We start from the raw sequence: 18781 nt of genomic DNA on the forward strand, positions 1-18781 counted from the left end.
TTATTCTCAGAATGGATACAATAGTCCCTACAAGTTCAGCAGAGCAGTTTCTCAAATAGGAGTCTGCAAGTCCTCCAATTTGAGAAACAATGCTGTATTTCTCTATGTAATGTAATGTTTCTATTACATTCTTGTATGTTCTCTATGAGAATACAATGTTTTAATTACATTTTCCTTCCAGAGTTTGCATTTACATTTACATTATAATAACACCTCAATTGCTGGATCTTAAGAATAAAGGAAAGAGAATGGCTTACTATATAAGTAATGTGCTCAAGCGAAGTGAAGGTAAATGATTTCATGGATCACTATATAAATGAAAGTTCTTTAGTAGTCAAAAAAAGAGAAAAATGTTGGAAAATGTTGAAGTCTTAATATGAAATAAAGGAAGATGGACTCAAAACATCTTAGCAGTCACTATCATATTCATATTTCACATGGCATTTTAGTTTTAGCAAAATATCATCTCTCCTCTTGAGTTAATGTTGTTAATTTGAATTTTATTGGCTTGCAAATTTTCTTCACTTTTAATTTTGGGTAGTTTTCTAAGAGATATAAACAAAGGAGTTAATCATTCGTTTTATGTTCATGAGATGTTTAAGAAATACAATCAAGTCAAATAAATAGAAATAAAAAGTTATAAAAGAAGCAGTAATGTCTATCCCCTGGGCTGTTACTGTTTCAGGAGTGTACGTGGTACCAGCTTCCTGCAATTGAGGCATTGCGGTTCTTGCCACCAGAGCCTGCTGTGTACATGGCAAGCCAGATAAGCTGGAGAATTATGCCTCCTGGGAGCAATGCTCAACCTATGACAGAAGGGAGTTGGTGTGCAAATACTCCCTCTCCCTGTGGGTGAGATAACTTTGAGGCACATTCTCTACACTGTTTCCTACCATTCCTCAGCTGAATTAAGCTCCAGTTGTTGGATGCAGGACACTCCTGCCAGTGGACCGAAGCCAACATCATGGCCTCTTTTAGAGTGGGTGTGTGTAGAGGCTAGATGACAAATGGAGGCTGGAGTACTGGCCCAAGTCCTTCTCACAATAGATCTTGTGGATCTACAGAACCACCAAGTAGAAATTTCTGTGTTGCCCAAGGGCTTAAAATGACTATAATTAGAACTGGTAAAACTTCACCTCACGCTAGTTCTTTGACCTGCAGAGTACGTCATATATTAAGAAAGGCCAAATAGAAGTTCCCTGAAAATGTCCCCACCAGCCATGATAATAAATCAAGAGCAATATTACATCTCGGGCAGAATGGTAGGATGCAGGGACTGCTGTCCCCGTCATACCCCATTTTAATTTAACAAATTAGCCTGACACAGTGTCCATACTTAAAATAGTCATGTGCCACATAATGAGGTTTCAGTCGACAATGGAACGCATACCTGATGGTTGTCCCATAAGATTAGTACCATTTAGCTTAGCTGTGCAGTAGGCTATACTATCTAGGTTTGTGTAAGTACACTCTATGATGTTCACACGATGAAACTGCCTGATGTCACATTTCTCAGAACATAGCACCCATCATTAAATGACACGTGACTGTATATGGGTCAGGGAATGACCTGAGGAATTTGTGCTCCCCATCCCCACAAACTTTGCCTATACTGGGCCAGAGTTCCTGGTTCCTGGGAGAGAGAGGGAGCCTTTTACAGGAGGACAAAGTAAGTGTTCCAATGAACCTTAAGTTACATTTTCTCCCTTGTCATTTTCAGTTTCTTATTCCAGACGATCAACAAGCAAAGAAAGAAGTCCTGATCAACATGAGGATATAGGGTTGCTACTACATAACAAGGACAGGGAAGATCATGCCCTACATCCCTTTGTAGGGGCTTTCTCTGGCCATTAAAGTGTGTTTGCCCCTGTTCTAGGGGAGTTGGCACCTAGGAGAAGCCCTGGTCCGACGTTGACAGAATTGATGTGTAAATATCCCATTTCCCTCTTAGTCAGTGAGATAATTCTGAGATGCATCATCTATATTGTTTCCCAAAGGCTTAAGCTCCACTTATCAACATGGTACTTCTCTTGATAACACACCTTTTATTGGCTTCCTTCCCTTCCTTGTCTTAATTCCCTATTCCCTTATTCCTCCCAAATAAACGTCTTGTGGTCAAATCCTTGTTTGTTTCTAGGAAAACCCAAACCAAGGTAGGGTTCTTGAAAACTGTCTTTCCTTTAAAGACATGTCAATTACATTTAAAAAACGCCACTGAAGTGGTCGTTAGCCGCACACACTTGAATAACCACTGGGGTAACATACGTTATGAAACCATGTTCTAATTATTTACATGTTCATAATCATGATCCAAAAGTGCAAGAAAATATCTTCTGCATAGTCTCTTTAAGGATCCAGGAAATTGTAGACTAATTTTAAAAATCCATTTAAAATGCTTATTTACAAGTACGTACCTAAACACAGGCTTTTCAAATTTGGGTACTCAAAGGGACAAATTTCTGTTCTTTAAGAGTTGTACTGGGGCCAGCCCAGTGGTGTACTGGTTAAGTTCGTACGTTCCACTTCGGCAGCCCTGGGTTCACTAGTTCAGATCCCAGGTGTGGACCTATGCCCTGCTTTGGAAGCCATGCTGTGGCAGGTGTCCCACATATAAAGTGGGGAAGATGGGCATGGATGTTAGCTCAGGGCCAGTCTTCTTCAGCAAAAAGAGGAGGATTGGAGGTGAATGTTAGCTCAGGGCTATTCTTCCTCCAAAAGAAAAAAAAGAATTGCACCCTACATGGAACAGCTTATTTAACCCTTGATTCCTCAATGAGGCTGCTTTTAAGGCTGTGTAAATTGTACTCTGCATAACACAGAGATGCCTTTCACATTGTGTTCCACGTGACTGGCACCTCCTGGGATCATGCAGGGCACAACTGGCCAGACCTTAGGGGTCTACAACATACAGTTGTAAAATGAATGTCTACCCCATTAGACATTACTGCCAAACCTTCTTATACATAAAATGAAGTGAAACAGCCTATCAAATTGAACCCCCTCCCAGACAATAAAGGAAATTTAAATCGTGGATATTGAAGCTACTTTTATTCAAGCAGTTTTCATTGTCCTGATTTGCTTTATCTAATGCTGAAATGTACTCATTGAGTCATATTTTAAACCAGTATTCTCTATGATTCTATATGCGCCTCAAAGTCTAATCACATTGGAACTAGATAAAGGGGCACTGTCAAGTTCAATTTAGCCAAGATTACCTCCTCAACAATACTTCAAAGATTTTATTCACATAATTCATACAGGAGGATTAGAATATGCACTCAGTTAAAAAAGATTACTTTGCTATTCTGATGATCATGCACAATCTTATTGCTAATAAATTCCTTTGTATAGTTTCCCACACCAACAAGTAGAGTTTCTCATGGGAAATATGCTTAGGTGATTTTGAAAGAAATTTATACTAAACTTTGTATTTGTTTAAAAAGCAACAAATACAGTCATGCGTCACTTAACAACTGGATACATTCTGAGACATGCGTTGTTAGGCCATTTCGTTGTGCGAACATCATAGAGCGTACTTCCACAAACCTAAATGGTATAGCCTACTACACACCTAGGCTACATGGTACTAATCTTATGGGACCATTGCTGTATATGTGGTCTGTTGTTGACCAAAATGTCATTACGTGGGACAGAACTGTAAAACAGTACCTCAAAGGGAATACCATACTAGAATGGTGCAGAAAATGAAATATCCACTAAGCCTATAGTGATGGGGTTTAAAAAATAATTTTAATAAGTGATTTCAATGGACTGCATGATTATCTGAGTAACCTTTAGAGCAGATGCTGAAAATTTGAATCTCTGAGGCCTAAATCAGCCTTTGCGTAGTGCCTATCTGGCTCACTGCTTTTCAGTATTCCTAATTGAACGCATTCTCAGTTCCACAGTCTCCCACTCCCACCTCCCTATTGCCTGATGCCCAACTAGCTTCAAATTTTGGTGTCACCAGCCTGGCCTTGCTGGGAGCTGAGGTTGCAGCCTTAGAAACAGGGGCCTGGTAGACTTTCCTGACACCAATACTTAGATGCATTCAATTACAAATGTGGACATATTTTTGTATACTTTTAATAATTCTCACATACCTACATCGACTGTGACATGATTGAGAATTTAAAATTAAAATGTTGTAATTTCAAGATCTTTCTCCCCTCTGCTGCTTTTCTTCTGCCAGTTATTGTTAGCACTAAGGGTCCCTAAACTGTAAGAATGCTAGAAAGAAGGTCAACACAGGGCCAGCAGAAGGGGAAGCAGCATGAAGTCCTTTTGGCCAATTAATGGGTCACAGGTCACACTGTGGCAATCACTTCTGTTGATCTATAAAAGGTGACACCAAAGATGGAACCACTGTTGAAGGACTGCTTGGACAAACCAATGTGGTTTAAAAGGATCAGGTTTTAAAAAAAAAAATTTTTTTGAGTTCATAATGTTTACATCAATGTGAGATTTCATTTGTACATTATTTCTTAACTGTCACCACATAAGTGCTCCCCTTCACCCCTGGTGCCCATCCCCCACCCCCTTTCCCCTGGTAACCACTGAATTATTTTCTTTGTCCATGTATCTGTTTATATTCCATGTATGAGTGAAATCATCTGTTGTTTGCTTTCTCAGACTGGCTTATTTCGCTTAGCATAATTCCCTCTAGATCCTTCCATGTATTGCAAATGGGATGAATTTGTCTTTTTTCTGGCTGAATAGTATTCCATTGTATATATATACTACATCTTCTTTATCCAATCATCAGTCAATGGGCACTTGGGTTGCTTCCATGTCTTGGCTATTGTGAATAGTGCTGCAATGAACATAGTGGGGCATGTGTTACTTTGGATTGTTGATTCCAAATTGTTTAGGTAGATACCCAGTAGTGGGATAGCTGGGTCATACGGTAGTTCTATTTTTAGTTTTTTGAGGAATCTCCATACTGTTTTCCATAGTGGCTGCACCAGTTTGCATTCCCACCAGCAGTGTATGAGGGTTCCCTTCTCTCCACACCTTCTCCAACATTTGCTATTTTTAGTCTTAGTGATCATAGCCATTTTAACAGGGGTAAGGTGGTATCTTAGTGTAGTATTGATTTGCATTTCCCTGATTAGTGATGTTGAACATCTTTTCATGTGTTTATTAGCCATCTGTATATCTTCTTTGGAAAAATGTCTGTTCATATCTTCTACCCATTTTTTGATTGGGTTGTTTGTTTTTTTATTGTTCAGTTGTGTGAGTTCCTTATAAATTATGGAGATTAACTAAAAGGGTCAGTTTTTTAAAACATTAGTTTATTTGTTTCAATGTGATGCTAAAGATAATGTTATGTTATATGATTTACATCTATAATCTGAGAATTGGGTTAGATTTTTAACTTTAAATTGTATTTGGAACTGAATTTTAGACTGATGGGAATATGAACTAATGCAAAACCTTAGTTAGCAAATTAACTTGCCCCAGTGTTTTCACTTGTGTATCCCTCACAATCTTTTGGAGAAGGAAGTATTATTATCCCCATTTCACAGGAATGAAAGTGCAATTGACAACTTTTTGCTCCAAATCATGCATTTAATTAAGGTATCAACTGTTAGGATTAATTTGAGCTTTTTACTGCACATCCATATACAATCATATGTTTTTATTTCGTGATCTCTTCCTCAGGGTTAAATTTTGGGAAAAATCACATTCAAAACCTAAGCAGAACTGAAGTGCCCTCCAAATTAGGCCAGGATCCTACTCAGCTTTAGCCTGGCTATAAGAGCTCCCTCTCCAATTCCATGGAAAAACACAAAAGGACAAATTTCCTCTAAAGTTTCTGGAGAAGAGGCACAGTTGTCCTGCACAGTGTGTTCTGATTGGAGAGTTGAGAATAGGGAATAAGCCACATGAGAACCAGCAGATTCATCTCTTCTGTGTAACCGAGCACGAACCCCAGGTGTTCTCCCTGTGAGCGAGTAAGCCAGCATTGATTTGTTATGAAGAAGTGAGGTGGACTAGACCTCATTATGAAAACAGACTTTGGCTGTCTGTCTAAGACACAGAAGGGGGAAAAATACTACTTAATTTGCCAAGAGGCATCAATTCATGCCCATCCAAATATAAAAGGAAAACAGGTGGGAACTTTTAAAATATACTCTTTGAAGCGATCATCCTCTGAGGTCTTTAGGACACATTACTAACTCATAAAGCGTTTTAAGGGTTGGGTCCTGTGAGCCTAAGCCAGATAGTTAAAGACATCAAAGTCATGCTCAGCAAGGAACCAACTGTTCCTCTCCCCTCTCTCCACCACCAGAAGTTAATTTACTTTTCACTGTTTGATGTGAAAGAATTTAAGTTTTTGATGAGGCTACAGAGAAGCTCTGGAAGGCGCTAGACCGTAACATTTTCCACATGAGTATTTTAAGACCCAAGTGTTGCAACTTGGAATTCACAACGCTGCGCAAGAAGTTGTTGCTAAATGGAAATTGGAATTTAGGTATTTTTTCAGACTTGTGCTAGGACTTTTGGGTGGGTCATTCTGCTAGAGCTAGCTTTACCAATCTATGGCATAGACGGTATGATCCGAAAGGTTTCAGGTCGATATCTTAAAACTTCAAACCTACCACCCATCCTTTCACCATTTTGGCTTCATTCCTTTGGAACGTGGAGGCTTCTTAATCATGTAACCCTTTTACTGCCAGGTCAACTTCCTTCTCCAAAATTCTCATCTAGGGGTTTCCACTTAATGTTGATACTGTCCCTTAGCTAACGGCCCTTGAGGACAAGATTGTGATTTACAAGAGAACCACAGCTTCAAAGGGGCTGGGGAGAGCTCTCAGGAGGAAGTGACAGGGAAATGAGAGATGATCAGGTCCCAATGAAGAGAGAAGTCTACTTGCAAGTAGGACTTCTATTCCCACATTTTAGAACTGAAGTCTTCCTCCTTTATTTGATTGAGTGTAGGACACCCTTCCTCCTGACAGTATCCAGTGACATATTTTTTAAATGGAAGAGGAATGAATTTAATCTGAAGAATTGTGACACCCCCCCCCCCCACCCCGCCAACCAGGACATCACAAAACTAAGGCTAAGAAAAAATACTGTCATTGTCAGCACTGTGGTGAACAGTGAATGCAACCACATTCCTTTTAATTACACTGTCTGTCATTTAGTCATAGAAATTGAATTAGCAGGAGGCCAGTGACTAGAAGTGAGAGACAAATTCAGAGCCTGGAACATGGCAGAGTAGGTAAGGTAGACCAACCACCTCAGTTTCCCCCGAGGACTGAAGGGTTTCCTTGGGCATGGGGCTTCTAGTGCTAAAACTGGGACAGTCCCGGGCAAATCAGAATGGTTGGTCAACCCAAGCAGGTGGTAATTTAAATAAACACTGAGTTCTGTTCTTTACATGGGTTGGACACCACATTTAAGGGTCTACCCGGTTCAGGAGAATCTTTCCTCAGCAAAAACACCATGCAGTGCCATTGTTCAGGAGCATACATTTGAAGCATGCTCTCTGGAACTTTGATCAGAAGCAGGACAAAGATCTTGCTGGCAACATGCATGAACCTTTATTTCCTAGCTTCAGGTCCTAAGTGTGGTGAAGTGTAGAAGAAAGCAATGGGACAGAGATTTATGAAAAGCAGGCAAGAAGTCATGCTGGAGGCACAGGAGATGTGTAGACCCAGGTGTCACTCAGGGCACGGCACTCACCCCAAAACAAACTGTTCTACACCTTTTACCCCACGCTTACTCAGTGCTTTCCCACCTCCTCTGTCCCACAACGTCTTTCTCTTTCTTCCATAGCTGCAGAAAAGAAATATCATATATCCTTCAAGGATCTTTTGAAATTCTGCTTCTTCAGAAAGGCATCGCTGACTACCTACCTCTCTTCTTTGAGCTTCTACAGGGCTAATCATCAGTCATTTGGTGTTTGCCTTCTGCTTGTATCCATAATTGACTTTCAATGTATTATCTCCCCAGCTGGGTTGTGAATGGTGGGCTGAGGCTGGATTATTCCTTCCTTTCCTAAAATTGCCTCTGACCCGTTGCATAGTGCCTAGCCCAGAATAGGCTTGTTGATTGTCTAAAGCAGTGCTGTCCAATAGAAATATAAGGTGAGCCACATTTGTAATTTAAAATTTTCTAGCAGGCACACCGAAATCAAAAGAAGCACGTGAAAATAATTCTAATAATATGTATTACTTAGCCCAATATATCCCAAGCATTATTTCAATATGTAATCAATGTGAAAAAACTAATGACATTTTCACATGACTTTAATTGTACTAAATCTTTGGAATTCATTGTGTATTTTACTCTACAGCACATCTCAATTTGAACTAGCCACAAATCGAGTGCTCAAGAGTCACATGTGACTGGTGGCTACCATATTGGATAGCACAGGTCTAAATGATAAATTGAGAAAATGTACTGAAGCAGCTGATGGAGACTTTACGTGATAGGAGTTTAGTTTGATTCTACAATCAAGGAGAAGGTACCATGAGTTTTTTAGAAGACTGCAATGACTTGTTTTAAGGATGAAGATAGAGATTAGGGATGTGAATTCATAGAGTCAAGAGAAAGGATTGTTTCTGTGATAAAGAATAAATGAATAGTAGCGTAACTTTGTAACTGATGGAACATAAAAAACAAAGGAGAGAAAGGAGTGAACAATATATATAATTTCAAATGCTGGCAAGTTCATCTCACCAGAGACACAATTTGGAGCAAGGATAAAAGTAATGGCAAAGTAGCTTTTGGGATTGATGCCATCAAGTTGGTTGGTTGAGCCTCAGGAATGGATAACAACTAGGTTTACGATGGTGAATGGAGATAAGAATGATTTGCAAATTTAATCTTAAGCGTTCCATACTTAGCAAGCAGGACAAAAGGTTATATGGATGGTAGGAAGAAAACAAAGAGATTATGGACGCCAAGGGAGGAGATGATTTCCAGACAGAAAAGGACAGAAAGCAGGAGAGAATTTGAGGCTAATGAGAACTGAGAAAAGTCACTGAGATATGGTCAGGAGAGAACCTTTGTCAGGGCTGAAGGAGAAAAAAGAAGGCTTTACATTAGCTGAGCTCTCTTCTAAACCCCCAGTTTTCAATCCTTAGAGCAACAGGCTGACTGAAGGTGTTTGGATTGAGAAAGCTGACTTTTTCCAGCAGATACAGTCCCAGCAGGACTCCTGGCAGAAGGAAACAGAGCAGCACAGAGCGGGTGGAGTTCTGGGCGATTCTTGATTAATGGCCAATGTAAAGAAACAAGCGAAGTGACAGGATGCAGGGAAATTCACAGGGAGAGCAGTTCAGGACTGAACCCCTTGCAAAACCATTATTTGGTCTTAGTTAAAAGATAAGCAAAAAAATATGAATTTAAAACATAATTTGTCATTATAAGGACTTGTATTTTTTGAGAACCATTGTTTCAATATTTTATTGCTTACCTTAGGGATGGGCAAATATGGAAAGTGTCCAGTAGAAAGTTGTCTTTAAGTTTTTACACATTTTTGAAAGGGTAGTGGAGAACAACGGTGGCCTGAAAGCCCTCGAAAGCCTAGTGGCCTGAACTCTGATCCAATCCTTTCTCACCTCGAGTCTAACCAATGATAACATAAGCATCAAAATATCCACTATCCAACCATTTAAAAAAATATTGGGGGATTTTAGCTTTGTCTTTGCTGAAATAGTTTAGGGATAACGGAGTCAAAATGAAAACTAAGAATCAACTCATTCAGTCTCCGTAGTTAAAGTAAATCCCTTATTCATGGACATGAGATTTACTCTGGGTTGTATTTGGCAAGTGTAGGAGCACAAGGTGTGGAATTTATTCAGCTAGGAAAGTCCCTTGAACTTCCCTGCAATTTCATAAAACCTTAGCAGTTCAGACACGCACAAAAGTTTATGAAATCTTTGGAAGACAACAACCTAGATTACTCCTTCTGCTGAAAATAACTAACTTGGATTTTCTGTTTCATTCCTATGGAGGAAGCTTGACAGACAAAAGTGAAAAGTGGTTGCAGTACTCCAGACAGGGTGAGGTAGGAGAAGGTGGGTGGAAGCATGACTCAACTAGGAAGAAAATGCAAAGTCCATTCTGACTAGCAGGAACAGAGTAGCGCAAAAGGAAATGCAAATAAGGATGAAGTCAAAATAGCTTCATCCATTTCAAATATTTTGTTAATATTCTATTCTAATTTCCCTCGTCTCTCATAGTCCATCTTAGAGACTCATACTAGATCTGTGAACATTCTATTCTTTCTACATCTAAACACATTTTAAAGGTTGAGAAATAACCAAAGATGAGATGTGGGATTCACAGGTAATCAATAATTTCAAACAGGAAAAGGAATATATGTCAAAGACTCTAGTGTGTCAAGATATTCATCAAACTGTGCTTGTTAGAAAGGACTTGCTCATTTTTACTTAGAGATGAAGTAGTTTTTATTCACACACACGGACACAACGTGTTCTTGTCTCAACAAAATCAGATGGTCAGATTACTAGATAAACTCAAACCTTGGTATTCTGACTAAATTGGCAGTTTCTAAATGTCAAAAAGATTAGTTTATCCCAAATCACTGTGCTGCAACCTAATCAGATGGTCCCTTTAGGGTGTTTAAATAAAAAGATGTGGGGGAATACTCTCTTAAATTTGAAAATAACAGCCACTATTTTTTTTTAGAACCAGGAGAAAAAATTTTAAATCAGATCTCTCACTCTTAGAAATTAGACAAAATCTCTTGCGTTTTGAGTCTTCACCCTCTTGTGCAATGCCTCCCAGCCCCGTGGGCTGAGTGAATCTGGCGTCAGAGTCAACACTTAGCATTTCCCTCAACGTTAATGATTATTTGTGTAAGGAATCTCTTTTATACTGTAAAAATAAATTTATATTGACAGAGTCTCTATTATTTAGGACATTTACTAGAACAGATAATATCCTTGCAGCCATGGTGCTATTTAGGCTTGCATTTCTTTAATGGGGTTCATAGATGGCTTCATGGGGTACATGAACTTCAGGAAGAGTCATGAGATTTTGTGCACGTACCATTTTCTGGAGTGAAGGCCCAAATCTTTAATCAGATTCTCTTGGGAAACACGTCTTAAAGAAGAATGACATTAGAACATCATATCAAAAATAAATGTAATGCAGCAATATGAATCTGGCACTTTGCCAAAGTTAATAAAATTACTAGTAGATGAATAAAGAGATGTTTACCACAATATTAAACAAAATAAGGTAACTCTTTTTATCAAACAAAAATGATAATATACATTCACTGTTCAATTCAGCGCCAATGTTTTACCTCCTTTTGCATGAAAATTAACAGAGTTTCACATTGTGACTTTAATCTTATCAGAGACTCCTAAAGTAAACAATAGCACAGTATGAGAAACCTTGATTGTGTAACTTCTGCTCTTGTTCGCTTGGACACAGCAAATGCATTTTCTTACAGTCCACCCCCAAATAATCAGGACGACCGATTCACATTACCGGAATTTTCAAAATAGCAACTGCACACTTTCATAAACTCTTATGGCTTTTACTGGTGATGTTAGTACTATCTGACAAAGCACACCCATCTGGGCTTCTAGTGATCCTCATCATTATTATATTGTATTCTCATTATTTTCTTATTTATGAAGTCTTCTCAAAAGGGAAAGTAAACGCGGGACGAAAACCCCATTTGGAAGAACTCCGCTTAGAAGAAGCTGCAGAAATGCCCAAGGTTGGGTCCTCCTCCGGGAGAAGCAAGAATTCACGGGCCGCCCCGTTTTTCCCTCCTGCAGAGCCCGGCTTCCCAGGCCATTGCCCCAGGAGCCGGCCGCCGTCGGGCGCCCCCCGGCCGAGCCCCAGGCGAGCGCACGCCCACGGGGGCCCCAGCTCCTGCCGCACACGGTCCCCGCGGCGGCGGCCGGACACCACCCACCCCGAGGATTGGCGAGCGCGGCCCTGATGGGCGGGGCGGGAGGCGGGCTCGGAGGCGCGGAGGGGGCGGGGCCTCCCCGCCCCGGGCCCCGCCCCCTGCGCGGCTACCCAGAGGGGCGCCCACGTGCCCAGCCCACCTTCCGCGGCGCGGCGGCCCGGGTGCTCTTCTCCGCGCGGACCAGAGGCGGCGGCCGCTCATCCCGCTTCCCCGAGCCGCGGGCCCCGACGCGCGCCGGCCGCTCGCCCACCGCTGCCCCCTCGGCGCGCCCCCCGTAAGTTGCCAAGTCTCCGGCCGCGCGGAGGGGCCGCAGGAGGGGCGGCCTGGGCGCCGGGGCCCAAGCGGAGGGGCTGGGGCGGGGGCGCCGAGGGCCGCGGCCGGCTGCGCGCAGCTGTCCCGAGGCCGCGCTCCGGCCGCTCTGAGCGCGAGCGTCCCGGGGCTGCGGGAGGGGCTCCCGCCGCGGCCCCTCGCGCTCCGGGCTGCGCCTCGGCCGGGCCGGCCCGGTGCGGCCACCTCTGCTCCAGGCTCGGGCGCGCGGGTCGCGGGAGCTGGGAGACCGCCTGGCACGGCGACTCCGCGGGGGACCTTGTAGCCACTCTTGTCCCAAGGGGCTCTGGGCACCCCTCCCCGGGAGGGCAGCCGGGCGTCCCACCGTGTGCACCCTGAGGAGTCCCCGAAGTCGCCTTCCGCTCTCTTGAGGGTCTTGGTTTGAGTACAGACCACGTCCTGGAGCTCTGGAAGCCTTTTCACATCCTACACCTGCTCGGGACTGGTAGGACAGGTAACATGGCCCGTCTTGGGGGTTGTTGGGGGTATTCGCGAGTAAAATACAGGGCAGTTTGAAACCCGTTTGAGGTGGGTTCTGCTCTTTTAAGCCGATTTCATGCAGCGTTCTGAACTCCAAATGCCATTCTTGACGCTTAGGGAGTCACGAAGCCCATCATCCAACACCGGTTCTTCCGGAGAACTTTCCAACTTCGAGTTACACGTGTCTAATCCGTGGAGTAACGTGTTCAGAGATTGTGTCCTGCACCTTTTACAAAATACGCTCATGGCGTCATGTGTGTCTTTCGAAGTGGAACAGTACCAAGATTTCAGGAGTGAAAATAAATGTTCAACCTATTCAAACTGTCAAATATTTATGCAGAACTGCCTAAAAACAGCGTTTAGGTGGCTCGTTTAGGACTAGTAATAAGATTTATCTAGTCGTCTCTACAGAAACATTCATCCTTTTAATGAGGGGACACCGTCAGATTTTATTCAAATAGAGCTATCTGAATTTTGCCTGGGGGTCTGCGATATGAAGTTACGGTGTATGTGGCCTCCGACCTGATATTTTTTCGTTTTTGCCCCAGCCAGTCTTTAAAAAAATTTCTGTCACCTCTTTTCCCCCTTCGCATTAATAATTGCCTCCTCAGGAAATTGCAAACTTTGTGTCTGTATTCTTTTCTAGGGGATGTACAGGGTAAGAATATTCTAATTATATACTTTCTTATGGTTGCTTTTTCCCATTTGTAATGGTAAATGCGTTTTTCTTTTAATTGCACTAATGCTTAACATGAAATTATTGCTCAGTGCAAAGAGTATTTGCGTTTTTTCTTTCTCCCTTTACTAAAAAGGTGCTAGTTGGCTATTCTGGATTGACTCTGCAAAACCATATCATTTGTTAGGATTTTTCAGATTTCCTCCCTTGTCCCTTACTTGGTTTCCACTCTGTGCCTTGATTAGGGAATGCCAGTTTAATCTTTTAGGGTGTGCCATGGCTTTGAAGACCAGAGTAAAACTCTGCGTGGAATCTGCAAGGATTCAGTTTGCAGAATCTTTGGCCGCATAAGCACATCGGCAAAGCCTTTTTGTTTCCGAGGTCTCTAACCATTGTCACTGGATTTAGAGTCAAGAGTCTGTAAAGGAGAATAAAGGCTGGGAGGGGAGACATGGTAGCTGTTGGAGATGAAAAAGTCTGAGAATACTCTGGAGATTTTCATCTTTTATTCTCCTATGTTTTTGTCACTTGAACATAGGCGTCTGAAGAATTTTGAAGTTCACCTTTCTCTCCATTACAAACCTGCTCGCCTTTGTGGAGTGGGAGTGCCTAGTCTCCATTCTGTGTGCTCCACCTTTGTTCTCTTTCATGCATCTTTGCTTAAGTTATCCTTATTTTGTCTCTTTTGGCCACACCTGGAGCCATTATCTGTGGCCATTTCTTCTCTTTTTAGTCCTACTTTTTCAGATGGCTTTTCCTCATAGTTTTCCTTTGGTAACTTCTCTGTTTAGCCTAGTTTCTGTCTTCCCTTCTGTTTTGTTGTATTTGCTTGCTGCTCCATATGTCCGTATCTATCTACCTATCTACATCATATTAAGTGTTCAGAGCCATCTGCTGGTTTTATTTTGGTGCCCTTCAGTGACCAACTTTCAGACCAGAATCTTGAAAACACCTTTAGGTTGCTATTTGTTTTATTATTTCCCCAAATATGATATGAACACATTGATTTTTAAGGACTGGCTTCTTGTAGACTCCTTACTGATGTCAAACGTTTAGAACAAAAGCAAAGTTTTCAGTTGAATATATTTCTAAATAGTCACATATTTAGTACTGTGTGCCTCATTGGAATATTTTGTCATCCAACTGAATACTGAAAAACTCACTTAACTGTAAGTTTCCAATTACATGATATCACTTGTCTGAATGATCTAGAACATCTACGTGGTTAACTCATTTCTACAACTTTAATCTTAATATTCAAAATCATGTAGATATAGCCTTGATTTAAAAAAACCTAATGAATTTGTTCTTTTCTTTGTCTTCTGTTTTAATGACTTTTCACTATACTGCCTAACACAGTGTCTGGCACATACGTGCTGAGTGTGTCTTTATTGTTGAGTGAATGCTACTGATTTCAATAGTTTGAGAAAGGGTGTTCTGTTTGTCTTCAAATGTATATTCCTCCTTGAAAATTACTGATTCCTTACTCTACACCAGGTACTGGACAACCAAAAGTAACCTGTAGTTCCAGTTTTGAAGAGAGGCTACAATTATTTTTACCTTTGGGAAACCCTTCATTGGTAGATTTTAAGAGTAGTTTTTTGTTTTGTTGTAATTTTATAGAAAGTTACAACACCTATAAACAGATGACTTCAGTACTGTCCACACCAGAAAGCAAGTAACAAACACACTCTCTAATATATGAAGATGATGCTACTTACTATTCCATCATCACAAGCACAGGTGTTTGGTGTGTTTGTTTTCCTGGTAGTAACAAATTTGTCCTAATAAATTATATTTTCTTTTACTTGCCTATCTGGCCATTATTTTAGAAGTGTGGTCTGTGGCTGTGGAATTGTTATTGATGTCGCTGACAAAAGCAAACCAACAACTGGGGATTCATTTCTACCAGGCTCTACCTAATTGATCAAGCTCTCTTAGTAGCTGAGTTAAGATAATCAGATTATGGTTTACCTATTAATTTTTCTTGTCCAACTTAGTAAACATAACTGTCTATTAGTCTCTGGAAGCAAGCAGCATTCTCTTGTTTTTCACGTGCTTATGAACTCTTAAACTTTCTGAGAATGGCCTCTGCTGCCATTAGTTAACTTCCTCATTGGTAAGTACAATTAGTATCAACTTAAGATTTGAGTTAGTGTGATTTTTGTTTAAAAGGCTGTATTTGAATATGTGGGTCACATCTCTTCTGTTCTTATTTAGGCTTTTACTTTGGATATCTCTCTTCAGAGAAGTCTGTGGTTCTGTTTTTCTAGATGTGTATCGACATGATACATTGTTGAAAATCTTGGAGTTTCTAACATCCACGATTGAAAAATCAAGCTGAAGTGTCCTATGTAATGATTTAGTGCTGCAACTGTCATATATTTAATTTTTTGCCTTCCCTCTGCAAAAAAAATTTAAAAATGAGAAATAAAACCCACACCTGCCCTCCCTTTGTAGTGCTGCCATACCAGCACCTCTCTTCAGAACTTGAGCCTAATCTGGGATTCAGCAATGAGGTGGATGATATGAGAACATTTCATAACCTTTCTTCCAGGAGTTAAAAGCAAAAAACAACCCCTGAATATGTTGTATTCATTTTTGGAATATTTTGTGAACAGTACACAACAAAGAATTTTTATGTCGTTTGTTGATGCTTGCTAGTTTTTGTCACAGTTGTGGGGAAAATTCTTTTCCTTCCTTAACCCACTCTGGCTTCATCAAGGCTCCCTACGTCTTCATACAATTATACCTAACACAGTGCTGTTTACACCAGTAAAGCCCACTTCCTTCCAGTGGAGACCTAGTGGTCACAGTGGATAGAGCTTGGTGTCACCAAGGATGCTGAGCGATGGCTGTAATTAAGGTGCTCTCATTTTATACTTCAACTTCTGCCCATCTTTTTTTTTTTTTCTCCCAGATTTTAAGATAAGTGGATCTGTTCCACTTAAAAACAGATGCTTGTCTCTTCAAAAAAGTCAGGTAATAAACCTTAAAGCTCACTTGTGATCCATTCTACTTCTGTTTGGGCCAGAAGATTTAATGTAAGTTGGTACCTTATTATAATTAGAAGATAAAGCTTATTGGATTAGGGTCTTTTCTTGCTTTCGCTCGAGGTTTCTAGCTGTCATCTTGGTAAGTGATGATGATGATAGTCACTAGTGGGATTAAGTTATTGCATATTGAACCATAACGGAAAAGGGGGTCTCTGCATGTTCAGCCTTATTTGTTTACTCTCAATATGAACTCGGGGCAGATTTTTAGAATGCAGTTCAATTTTTACTTTTAAAAATCACAGTAAAATCTCTAGGACTTGAAATATATTTGAGTGATGGGGGTGTGAAGTCATCTCTGTAACACATGCAAAGTGTATTTTCCCAAAGTATATGGGTTATATCTCTCCCCCTCACCCCCCCCCCCCATTCATGCTATCTGGTTTCTACAAGAAAGTATCCATTTGGTGGAAACAACTGGATTTGATATTTGTGAAACTAATAGGCCAAATTTACCACACTCATGCAAAATTTATAGCAATTGTACGTGCAACCAAATTACCAAATACTGTTCTGATACGTTGGGATTCCCTTGGAGTGGGAAATATGACTTTGTAACATTGATTCTAAGAATATCCTATGAGATATTCTCTTTGGAGTTTTCCATGATCAGCAGTTAATCTATTTTGGATGAGTGTGTGTTGTATATATCTACAGCCCAGATCTAGCGTCTGTAGAGAAGCAAAGAATAAGTAACCTGCTTCCTATTCTCTGTGCCTTGAACACTCAGTGAAGGAGTTAACCAGTATGCATACAATGGGAAGAGAATGATAGAGCTGCCATTTGAGTGATACAAAGAGCCGAGGGGTCAGGAGGAAAGAGAACAATCCATTCTAAACTTTTCCTTTTTTTTAAGTAGCCCTTGTGTTCCTGACACAGACTAAATGCTCAATCAATTTTAGGTATTATCATCACCATCACGGTTACTATTATTGCTTTAAAATCACTGCTTCTCTAGGTGCTCTTTGGTGAAACTTGGGTCTCTTGGACTTGAGTTCTGGCTGAGCAGTTATTCACCAAAATTTGTTTTTGGGAGAGCAATAATACTTATTAATAATTTGGCAAAATTGTCCATTATTGATTACTCCAACCTCTATAAAATTCCGATGTTTAACTGAAAATTCAAATTATTCTGAATGGTCTTAGAGGAAAGACATTCAAAGACATTAAGATTATGTTTTAGATGGACATCTTGAAGAATAAAGTCATTGCAAAAGTGCGATCAAATTAACATGAGATTATCTTAATTTCTCACTCTGACAGCTGCGTTGTTATGTTAGACAAACCTGGTACATTTGTACAAACTTAATGAGTTGAAAACCCATAAACGGTCTTGTCCAGAATGGAAAGATCACAAGAGGCCTTCAGCCATCCCGCCCTTTAAAACTTCTCCCACAGGAGTCCCTCTGAAGACCAGGAAAGCAGTCCTCATCTGCAGCTTAGTGTTGGTTCCAGTCTTGGCTTTCAGCTAGGACTGGACCAAGGACTGATAAAAAATGCTGATAGCTAAGGAGATACTGGTCCATTCCATGTTAGAGAGGGAAGAGTTCTTCTGATAGGAGGAAACACGTTCAGTTTATTGTCCTACCATTGGCCTAGTAGATGAAAAAAATATTTTAAAAGAAATTATATAACCAGAAATATATTTACTATAGTCTTCAGTTCCTGTCTGACGTCGCTCTTCTATTGTACAAGGAAGATTCCCTTGAAGATGTGGAGCTGGGTACCGTTGCTTTACCTTCTAGGTTTCAGCTTCTCCTGAATATAGCTTTTTAGAAAAAAAATCTGATAATTGTTCCTGAGAAGTGGTGGGAGTGCGGTGACAAGAAATTGACTTACATCTTCAGTCTATAAGGCAAATCTTTGTTTAAAGGAATCCTGGGATGAATCTGTTTCTACTAGGTAAAAATCACAAGGTTTTTGTTTAATGGACCTCAGATGCTCAGAATTCCATTAATCATAATTCTTCGTTTGCAACACATTATTGTTATGCCATTATTGGTTCATGTGTGGCCAATAAATGTTATTCATTTTAGATTCTTGGGTTAGGTGGTGGACGGATATTCATTGTATTATTATTTTAAAATAATATATGACTAAATAAAATTTTAAGTAAATTTCTCCTAAATTAGTAAATAAAATTTTTACAAATGTCTTCTTTGTGTTTTTCCTTTGAGTAGAGAACACCTGTATTGAGCAGAATTTTCCCTTTTCCTTCAAAAGGACAGCTTTTTTAAGACAGTGATTTTTTTTTTTCCTCTTAAAACTGACTTCATGTTCACTTCCATAATGTTCCTAGTTTCTTTGAGCAAAGGGTGCTTATTTTTGCAC

At 40.5% G+C, this 18781-nt stretch overlaps 1 protein-coding gene across 5 annotated transcripts in view; it reads left to right on the forward strand.

Annotated features, from left to right (window-relative positions):
* The first annotated feature begins 12023 nt into the window (after positions 1–12023).
* The window catches only part of SLC7A2 (solute carrier family 7 member 2), a 65054-nt gene continuing 58296 nt past the window's right edge, over positions 12024–18781 (forward strand). For 3 of the 5 annotated variants that reach the window (XM_070499729.1, XM_014836501.3, XM_070499731.1), the window contains exon 1: positions 12024–12188. The gene's annotated coding sequence lies outside the window, so the exon portion shown is untranslated. Of the gene's footprint in view, positions 12189–12214; positions 12696–18781 lie in introns of those variants that run through there. The other 2 variants (XM_044760499.2, XM_014836504.3) reach the window with 2 other exon arrangements.

The sequence above is a fragment of the Equus asinus genome, chromosome 27 (assembly GCF_041296235.1).
Source record: "Equus asinus isolate D_3611 breed Donkey chromosome 27, EquAss-T2T_v2, whole genome shotgun sequence".
In the NCBI taxonomy this organism is placed as follows: Eukaryota; Metazoa; Chordata; class Mammalia; order Perissodactyla; family Equidae; genus Equus; species Equus asinus.